The following is a 9,293-nucleotide window of genomic DNA, read 5'->3' as shown; positions in this document are numbered from 1 at the left end:
TGTTATGATCCTTCTCCTTTCCGAAGTCCTCTTCCTTTTCTTGTTCTTTTCGGAGCGACATCTTCAACGACGTTTGCCCGCTTGATTGGTGAACTCTTAAGGTACCTCTTCTCGGCGGTTTGTTATCTTCCTCGATCTTGAGACGAATCACAAGATCCTCCAACTTCATTTCCTTTCTCTTGTGCTTAAGATAATTCTTGAAATCTTTCCATGAGGGTGGCAACTTCTCAATCATTGCAGCCACTTGGAACGCTTCATTCACTACCATACCTTCAGCAATAAGGTCATGGAAGATAAGTTGAAGCTCTTGAACTTGGGTTCCAACGGTTTTTCCATCCACCATTTTGTAGTCTAGGAATTTGGCAACCACAAACTTCTTCAAGCAAGCATCTTCGGTTTTGTACTTCTTTTCAAGTGCACTCCATGTTAGTTCTTTGGAGGTCTCTCTTGCTTTAGACGTTGTACAAGTCATCTTCTAAGGCACTCAAAATATAGCCTTTGCACAAAAAATCAGCTTTGTTTCCCGAAGCCTCGGTAACCATGAACTTTTGGTTGTCGGGCATGTCGGCGGCGAGCACGGGAGGGTCCTCGGGCTGGTGAACTTTTGCATACCAAGGGTGGTAAGCCAAAAGAACATTCTTTCTTTGCCATCCTTTAAAGTTGGTACTTAGGTGAACTTCGCGGGTTTCTCAGCCGGTGGCACGGTACGGGTTGTAGGAGTAACAGGGTTCAATGTTTGCGAGGAGGAGTTCCGGTCGCGAGAGGGGAGTTCCGGTCTCAATTGCCATTATTTCTTTGTCGGCTGTCAAATCGACAAACTGTTTTAGTTACTAAAACCAAAATAGCAATTAAATCACAAACTTCAACGATGAAGATTTTATTTCTTCAAATCGCAGTATAATTATGAACTTTGGTATTCCAACGAAGTTTTTATATCTTCAGTCGAATACTAATATTCATATGGAGTAGAAAACTACGAAGTTTTAATCTCCTTAAACGAATACGATTATAATATTATAATAATTTCCTTAAGATTGTTGTCAAAATAATGTATAAGTTTAAACAAAGTTTCAACGGAATACGTAAAACACTTAGTAAAAAGCAGTTACACGGTATAAAATATTTAAAACGATAAACTACGAAGCTGGAAAATGAACGAGAAACGGTGTTGGAAGATAAAAAATATTTCGAGAATATAATCGAGCCCACTTAGTTCAAAGTGTGTCCTTAAGGAAATTATTCCCCTCACGGTACTCGAGGTTGATGGAATATCCCCTCCCGGATAGAACGATTATCTTACCGAAATAGTAGTACTCCAAATTACGGTAGCGGCGAACCACTCAACGGTAGTGTATCACACGAGAATAAAGAAGAGAGAGTTTTGGAGAGAAAGATTTGTAAGCGCGAGAAAAATTCGTCTTGAATTACGGAAAAATGAAGGGAATTTATACCGGTTAGATACTAATTTTGAATGTTTGCAACCATTCGGATCGGTCACCAGGGAATTTTGAAAAAATCGGGAAGAGAAAAACGGACCGGGTCGGTCACGAGTCGCGGGTCGCGGGTAAGGGAGATTTTCTATTTAATTAAATAATTAAATAAATAAATAAATAAATAATTAATTAAATAATTAAAGAAAAGTTTGTCCAAAAAGATAATCAATCGGATCTTTTTCAGAAGCCGAGGGAGCAACGAAAGCGCGAGGGGTCCCTCCCCCTTTTAGCCCTTTTAGCAGAGAGAGGTGTAATGTAATATATACACCCTCTCTTTTCCTCTCTTTTTCCTATGTGGGACAAATGTTTTAACCAAAGCAAAAAGGACCTTTTATATTCCCTTCACTTTTCATCCCATCATTTCCCATTCACCAATATCAAAACCCAACAACATGATCCTGACTTAATCTTTCAAACTCTGGTTCTAAACTTTTATTTGATCAATGTAATAGACTTTGAATAAACACGATACTTTAAGTTCAAGCGTAAAATTTAAAAGTTCGAAATCAGCAAGTTTAAATCTTAAATTTGGTTTAAATTACAACTGTGATAATAAGATGCTAGTGCAAAAAAAGAAAAGAAAAAAATATAAAATTGATATAACCCCACATGATGGTGAAAAGTGAACTTGTTCAATGCATCTAAATCTGATCATTTTAATTTGACTTTGACTTTCATTTTGACTTAACTCATTATATGTTTCACACACTGCATGGAAAGATATTAACTTTACCTTCTAAAATTTATTTACTAAACTCCCTACAAATTCCTTACAACTACATCAATGAAACGCATCTTTTCATAGACTTTTGGCTCCTAAGACTATATCGAATGGTAGCATCATACAAAGAGAGAATGACTTCATACAAAATTGTTCTTTTTGTTCTATTTTCCCTTGTTCTTTTTCAATTCGAAGGTTAGGATATATCATTTTTAGAATATTATACTCTTTCTTTTGCACTTAACATGATATTAACAACATGTTTTTAATTCACCGCAACTTTTTCTGTTTTCTTATATATTCCTAATTATAAGATTTTTTCTGTTTTCTTATATATTCTTAATTATAAGAAGTTACTAATCTATAGTAATAGTATTATATAGTAGTTTCTAAATTGTGTAAAAATAATAATTAAGAATTGGTGTCTAAATTTAAAGAAAAAATTAGAAGTTATAGTTTAAGCATGGTACACGGCGGAATATTTTCCCCCCTTTATTTTGTGTTTTCATTAGGCTTTTCCAAACGGGGAAATTGTTCTTTTTAATCTTCTTTACTTATTGTTTATGTATCTATTTTTTCTTCTAACTCTTTTTACTTTTGAATGTAGAAAATCATGTAAATGGTTCACCAGAGGTATGTGGCAAAATCTTGGACATTCCATGCACAAGTAATCGAGATTGTAGCAAACCATGCAAGCGTTTGGACTTTTTTGTGGCATTGTGTGTACCTAAACCTGGTTTCGAAAATAAACGTAATGTTTGTTGTTGTGTTGCTGGGTGAAAATATTCCCTTGGAGAATATTTATTTTTATATATAATTTTCATTCATCTTTAAGAAATTATAGTAAAGTAGAGCAAAGTTCGAAGGAGCATTGATTGAAGTAATTTCAGTACTACATCGATTTTAGTTTTTTCTTCAGCACAGAAACTAAATTCTTAGGAAATAATCTTTTTTAATTTTAAGTATAGCTTTCTTTGGAATTAAAGTCTAGTTTAGAGATGCTTTGTTGGTACTTGTGGTATTAATGGAAAGGCCCTAAGAGAATATTTTATTTCATATTTATCTCCTTATGAGTTGCGTGGATGCATCAATTCAACCCAATATTTGTGACACAAAATCTATATATATTGATATAAAGGAATGACGTACGCCTGATGACGTGGTATGCCTTTATGGCCTAGAATTATATTTATCCTTTCTGTCATTATTTTTACCATATTCTCCCCTATTCCATTCGTTCAGCTTGATTGAAAATAGTCTTTAATTACGTAATTATTTGCATTTACAAAAAAACATAGGCCGGTGACGTGATATGCCTCTATGGCCTAGAATTCTATTTATCTTTTCTGTCATTTTTTTTGCCACTGTCTCCTATTCTGTTCATTCAACTTGATCGATTAAAAAAAGTGTCTTTAATTACATATTTAATTGCCATTACAAAAACAAATAATTACAACAGTCGTGACTCTCTCTCAAAAATGGAAAAAAGTACTAATTCTCGGTTGTTGTTCTATTTACTGTCTAAAAATTACCACTTGAGTTGAATTGCAAGTTCCTTATGTGCTACCATACCAATCTTTGTTGTTTTGGTAGGTACGACCAACACTGAATATTCATTAAAATTTAATCTCTAAGTAAATCATGTTTTAAAAATGAGATAATGGTTAAATAAAACACTTGAACTATCGCTTTTTCGCGAGTTTCACTCGCCAACTATCAGTTGTTCCTTTTCCTAACTAAAATGTTCATCATCTATATATTAAAACACCTCAACTATCAATTGTTTTCTTTTCCTTTTCCTATCTAAAATATATATATATATATATATATATATATATATATATATATTGTTTAGTAGAACTTTGATAATAATAAGTTGCCAGTAACATATAGATCTTAGCAATTCTTGACCGAAATGCCTTCCTAACATTCAATGTCCAAACAAGAATGGTTGTTACGGTAGCCCAATTCTTAATTAAGCACTGGAACCAAATACAAACTTCACAAGTAGTAAATCATCAGTAGAAACTAATAATTTCTAACAGTAACAACATGCCGACATGCATTCTGAAGAAAATGAAAATCATGAACTGAAATTTATTTAAACAAATCTGAAAAAGAACTCAGCCATCAAAGTAACATTTGACAATTATTTCCTTACAATAAACTATAACACATCAAAATATTTACCATTTTAAATGATTTTTCAATAAAACATTGATTCATATAAAATATTGAAGTAGAGAAGTAATAACGGGAACGAACCTTCAAATTCTTTTCGATTGACAACGAAATTGTAAAATCAACTCAATTTTGCACTTCACTTCAACTGCTCACAAGTTCCAAGAAGTTTAACCATCAAGGCAGTCGATATTAAATTGTCAAAACAATCATAGTACAGAGTCGATTTTGAGAGAATATAAAAGCACCTTTTCCAAAAGATTAGTTTGAAATTCTAAAAATTATACCTCTAGAGCTTGCAGGCCTAAGCAGCCAGCTAAATATTCATCTTACGTTAAGCAAATTGAAATTTTGGCTTAGAGAGCACGGTCGAAGTAGATCCAAAAATCATGTCAATATTGATTAAATACTTGCATACTAAATACCAGCAGCTAGGAAAAATGCACTATAGATTATACAGAAACCAAATCTTTCAAGCTGAAATCGTAAGATGGTGGGCACAGAAAGACCAAAAAAAAAAAAAAAAAAAAAAAAAAAAAGAAGTAATTTGTTGGATTTATGAACAATCCAGAGAGAATGCATCAGTACAAATTCAAGGTGCAACGTGAGAGAGATAATGAACACCTACGCTGGAATATCGGTTCAATATCGTGCAGCAGTATGAAGATTTTATTAGAAAACCATAAAAAAAATTCTATTAGCAAATCATAAAAATCCTCGGGAGGCATAAGATACCCGAAATAGAAAACTACCCGAAAATGTAAGCATAAACACAGAAGCAATAGCTGTAGAAAAATGCACATCTAGGAGTTGTCCATGCTAAAACGAATGAACTTAATGTCTTTTTCCATACTTGGAGTAGAGAAGAACCGGATAATTTTTCATAATAAAAATATAACTAGATAATTTCTGACATTTACTGAAAATAAAAAAAGAAACTCAGCATTCACTCACTGAAATTATTGGCCTAGAAGCACGACAGAGAATGCTAGAGACTCTACATCCGTTAGCACTTTCAAAAGGCCTTGTTATAGCACACATGAATAGCTGATGTCCCCAATAGAAAAAAGATTTTTCAATCAATAATATTAAATCCAGAGAATAGATAACAAAAGTATAGTGCATACAGGTAGGTCTTCAAACTCTTCCACTTGCCTTGTTTTGCTGTGTTTTCAATTAAAGCTGCCGTGATCGCCTTATCTTCTTTATTCTACACCTAGTCATATTTGGCTTTCTTCTGCTCAGTTTCCTTGGCTACTTTTTTTATCCAGGCTACTTCAACATTATCTAATTCAACAGATGCATCAAATTCAGCCATTTGCTTGGGGTAAAATGTCATTAGAAGAGAGTTAATTATAATAATATTTTGAAAGGACAGTCATGCTAAAATTCTCAAAAGGAAATGAGCATAACTTTCTTGTCAATTTTAGGATTTACTTTCAAAAAGGCAAAAATTTTGCGAAGACAGAAACCACAATCCCAGTTAATGAAAATAGAAAGAATATGTCCAGCAGATTACAATTTCATGTACAGTAAAAGACCAGAAGAGAACACTAACCATCACTGTCCATATTTGTTGTTATAACTCCATATGAATCTGCCCTGCAATCTGTTGCCATCAAGTTATAGCCTTTGGAGATCATCACCCATTGCTTCCGCATATTAGTACTACTTCACCAAATATATGTTTTGTCGTGTTGTCTCCACTATCTGGGCAATCTAATCCTGGACAACCTGCTAGAATGCTTTTTAATGTAGATTCTATTCTGCCTCAGATAAGTAAAGAATCAAATGATTCTCATAAGTAAAGAATCAAATGATTCCCGACAACCGTGTATTATACTATATATGCAAAGATGCATCTCTCAGCAATCTATCAAGACCATCTCTGTTGATGCTGAGTAGGTGTCTTATTCAAAAATGTTTCCTACAAATTACTAAGATAAAAAGCCAAAGAATCTCATACCTCAAGCGTAGATGAACCAACGATAGTGTCTACAACACACATCTTAATTAATCTCATTATATATAAATGCAAAGTTAGATGAAAAACTCAACAAGAAAAGAATTCCTCTAAAAGAGAGTGTCTGGCAATTTCTTCCTTTGTACAGAAAGAAGACTGGTTTTAATCAATGTATTCAATTCTGATATGTATAAACTGCCCAAAGAAACAGAGGTATTAAAAGTTCCTTACCAAAATTCTTGTGCCAAACTTTGAGCCTAAAAAAATGCATATTAAGTTTTGTCACACGCCTAAACGCTTATTCATGCGGTCAGAGACTCTATATTCTCGTAATTTAGCTGTTAATCCATACTTTTCACTCGAAACTGCATTCTGCAGGTCTGCACTGGAAGAAGCAACAGCTGATCAAAAGCAGAACCTTCAAGGATTTGAGAGTATTTCGAGAAACAATGGTAACTCCTCCGTTTGCGTCATTATGCAATTGCGATAACTCACCATTTGTTGTTGTATCTGCCTCAAATTTGTTTGCCCTAAAACTACCAATATCACAAATAGGGAAGAAACTGTTAATCTGCATTCATTCTTGGGACTTCTCACCCTTCTGAAGAACTATATAAAACTGAAATAGTAACTTTGGATAGAATCTTGTATCAATATACGAGTTATGATAAAGCCGGTTAGCATATTAATTTGGTAATACAGAATGTGATTTCAAAGTTTGGAAAAAACATATGAAAAGTATTCAAAGAATCAAAGAAAAAAAAAAAAAAAAAAAAAAAGGAATTCCTTGTAAGTTTCAAACCTGAAAACTCAACAGGTTAGGATTTAATCGTTAGCAATAAAAAAGACTTTGTTAGGATAAAGAGACAGAGTTGGACCATGTTTTGTAAATCACGAAAATTTCAAAGACAGCCTTATTCTTAGTCCTTAATCATAAATAATCTCAATTCTGATATGTGCATAAATCCAATCAAATCTTAGCTTTCACCTTGAGATTAATTGATCTCAAACCATTTGGATTAACTCACGAATAATAATATTACAGAAAACCTGTAACTGAACACTCTAATATATCAAAAAAAGAAAAGAAAAAGAAAAACACCCAGATTAACTCAAGACAAAACCCAAAAGCACAATACCATCTTTCCAAAACAGCAAATCAAACCACCTGCTTTATCCCCATTACTGTCCAAAGTCCAATCCAAACAACATTATTAGGTGGTGGACCATTGTACAACACATATTATTGTTACTTTAAGTTTTTCATATATTTTTTCACAATATGTTCATCTGTCCGTTTTTTATGCTTTAATCACATTATTAATGGACTATCTTAAAACTCACATTTCATCTGTATCAAACTCACAATCAACAGCTGCCTTCAAATTTAGTTTTATCTCTACTGTTTCTCTTTCTCCAATTTCTTCCACTATTTTCCACAAATAGGGAAGAAAATATCAAGACTCTTGAAAATGTTAATCTGCATTTGCAGTTGAAAGCATTCTCATACAGGAAGTTAACCTGCGTTTAAGTCTGAGAGACGAAGTGCAGTGGCTTTCTGAAATGAACTTCTAAAACTGAATCTTTCCTCAAAGATGCAGAAGAAAATCAAGTATCAATAACATGGGTGAATCACTGAAATAAACCTTCCATATTTTTTTGTTTTTGGGAAGATATGTGTTGACATTAAATTTAAGACCTCATTTCTCTTAAATTTGCACGCAGCTTCTGCCAATTAACTTTGAAAAATCCAGCCAACATTTTGAAAACATATTATGAGTATATAAAAGAATATCCATTTTAGTGCTTAACAGAATCTCACTTGATCATTTTCGAAAAAAAAAAAAACCATTTGACAAAGTTTATCATGAGAAAAGTTTAAGAATCACGTTCTGCCTGGGATTCAAATAAGAAAAGAAACAAGTAAAGAGTTAGTAAATTTTTTTACAAATCAAAATCTAGCATATAACTAGTATAATATAAATGAAAAGAAAAATCAAACTTATGGGCTCGGGCCCAGGACAGCTGCTGCTACTGTTGATGTTAATGGGCTCTTTCTCCAAATGTTTCTATATCCAATAATTTCCATAGGAGTCCATTGACTCATCGAGGTTTATGATAGAAAAAATAAAAGTAAAAGATTAATGATCTGGTAAGATGCAAAATAACTTATAAGCACATTCATTGATACACTCTTAAACAGGGAATTTGGAGAATATATGCAAGACAAATAGTAGCCTCTAACACGTTTTCAGGATTTCTCTTAATAAGGTTCAAACAAAACATGAAATATGAATAGTCTTTAAGAACTTCAGTTATATTAATTCTAAAGAGATTCAAGTTCACCAGAAGGGTGAATAAGTTGTTACAATCATTCATCAATTTGCTTAAGTGAAAAAGGTAAGGCAAGGCATGGTCCCAGGATCTACTTTTGAATTCAAACAAGATTTATAGAGCTAATTTTCAGCCATGCACCAACTGAAAAGAGCAGTTCAACCACTTTGATGGGTATACTTGAACACCAACTAAACTGACGTTGTATTCATGAGCTTTAAGCTATATTATAAAACGAGGGTTCAAGTCGTCTAATTTAAACTATCAGTCAATAAAACATACATGAAAATAAAACAAGGAATGGACTGTCTCAACTTCTTCAAATGTATTAAAGGGAATAACTTAGTTAAAATACTAAAATTTAAACTCCGGATAGCTACAGAAAGCTATTCAAACCTCCAATGATTTTTCTAAGTCCGGTAAATAAGAAGCTTGGATCACTCTATCGTAAGAAGAGGATCAACACATTACTTTGGGATGGATTGAAATTTAAACCATTCTTTCCCTGTCCAAAACTTGTTCCTTTGATAAATACATGGTTAAACTAGTAACATCTTAATAAAATAAAATAAAATAAAGAGCAAAAAGCCTTGAAAATAAC

The sequence above is a fragment of the Lycium ferocissimum genome, unplaced genomic scaffold (assembly GCF_029784015.1).
Source record: "Lycium ferocissimum isolate CSIRO_LF1 unplaced genomic scaffold, AGI_CSIRO_Lferr_CH_V1 ctg525, whole genome shotgun sequence".
NCBI classification, from domain to species: domain Eukaryota; kingdom Viridiplantae; phylum Streptophyta; class Magnoliopsida; order Solanales; family Solanaceae; genus Lycium; species Lycium ferocissimum.
The sequence above is the reverse complement of the archived record's forward strand: the minus strand, read 5'-3'. Positions refer to the sequence as shown.